The sequence below is a fragment of the Gavialis gangeticus genome, unplaced genomic scaffold (genome assembly GCF_001723915.1).
Source record: "Gavialis gangeticus isolate Ggan-Ray unplaced genomic scaffold, GavGan_comp1, whole genome shotgun sequence".
Lineage (NCBI taxonomy): Eukaryota > Metazoa > Chordata > Crocodylia > Gavialidae > Gavialis > Gavialis gangeticus.
Window position 1 is genome coordinate 4667819 of NW_017729001.1, and position 1685 is coordinate 4669503.

The 1685-nt window shown below is 47.0% G+C and overlaps 1 protein-coding gene across 2 annotated transcripts in view; it reads left to right on the top strand.

Moving 5' to 3' along the window:
- Nucleotides 1-1685, top strand: part of NF2 (neurofibromin 2) — a 60751-nt gene that overhangs the window by 17548 nt on the left and 41518 nt on the right. The window lies entirely within an intron of this gene.

The following is a 1685-nucleotide window of genomic DNA, read 5'->3' on the forward strand; positions in this document are numbered from 1 at the left end:
GGGGGAGCTGTATTAATGGTTGCCCCCTCCCCTGCCAAACTTCCAGATCCATGGGGAGCCCTGTGGGACAGATACGAAGGCCCACAAACTGGAGGTTAAGCACCTGTGATCTAGATGAACTTAATCCTGTCTTGGTTCAGGAGGCTGGGCAATATGGCCTTCTGAGGTCCTTTTTTGGTGTTAAATTGTGAGGAAGCTCTGCTCTGAGCGCTTTGATTGACTGCAGCACTAAGGTACACATTCTTTCAGATAAGCATGTCCTGGTCAATTAAGGCCTTTGTAGGCTAAATTGTGTTACTGACTCCTGTCTAAGTACTTCAGGAATAACCACTGAAGTCAAGACAGTAGTACAATATTTCTCCACCACTTGAGTTTGGCTGCCTGTATTCCCAGGAAGAAACTTTCCTGACACCCTCACCTTTACTGGTGAGGGGAGTCTTAATGATTCATTGCATGTTGTTTTGAGAGATTGATGGAGGAAACTTGACCTTGTAAGGGATAACTGCTTATGACCTTACAAATGCTGAGTTTTGGCCATCTGAAGTTATTTTTGAAATTCTTTTTTCCCTTCCTTATTCTCTTAGGATTACAATAATCAGTGCCTCAGCTCAACTCTCTTTGCTCTTCCACCTGGTAAGTCGCAACTTACTGGTTGAGAAACGCTGCGGTAGCATATTGGTGTCAATAGAAGATTAGTCCTTATGCTTTAAACTACTCTTAGAAACCAGCAGGCAGTTGTTGCAGGTACTGCAGCAGCATGGTAACGTTGCCAGTGCAGTACTTAATATAACATGGAGGCAGCTGCATGCCATACTAATTTTGGTCTCCAGATGGATTTAAAGGTAGATGAAGGCTCTGCAGCTTCTAAGCAGCTGGGAGACCACATACTGTGGGGGTCTTAGCAGCATGAGTCCTCTGGGCCTCTTGCCACACAGATACTCCCTGCTACTTCATTCAGGTACCTCATCCTCCACCCTTAGCTGCAGGCTCCCCTGGCACTGCAGGCTGTGCTGGGATGTTGTGCCCACCCCATGAGGTAAGGGCAGGAAATGGAAGCTGGAGGAAGGAGGGGGAGCCTGGAGACTCCATTTGCTGCTGCAGCTGGAGCAGTGTGGGGTCAGCAACAGCTGAGTGGGAGCCTGGGGGCTGCCAGCTGGCTCCTTGGGGGCCACGTGTGTCCCATACGCCACCAACTGAACACGCTTGATTTAGATCCATGTAGAACACATTGCAGTTCTGTCAGGGTGACCCAAGGCACAGATTGCAGGAGCAAGGGAAGTGACCAACTGATTGATACTCAAGCTCCGAGCCAGATTCAGATGGGAAGAAAGAGCTATTTCCATTTGCTGCCACTTGATTTCTGCTTTGACTTTCACACTGCAAAATCAAGTGCGTTTAAACAGCGAGCAAAATCGGGCATAGTGTCTGTTGTCTTTCCTCCCCAGCCGGCTCTTTTCACTCCTTATCTGGATTGAGCTTCGATAGCTCACCTTCTTCCATATCCTAGCTTGTCTCAATCCCAGGCAGACACTGAGAAACATGCTTGACTGCACCATCTGGGTTGATGTACTACGGCGAGTTTTCAGCCTCTGTAGTGGTTCACAGAAATAGATTTTAATTAAAAATTCATTATCATGTTGTCGTATAACATTAGTAAATAAAAATAACTTACAGCCCCTTCTTGT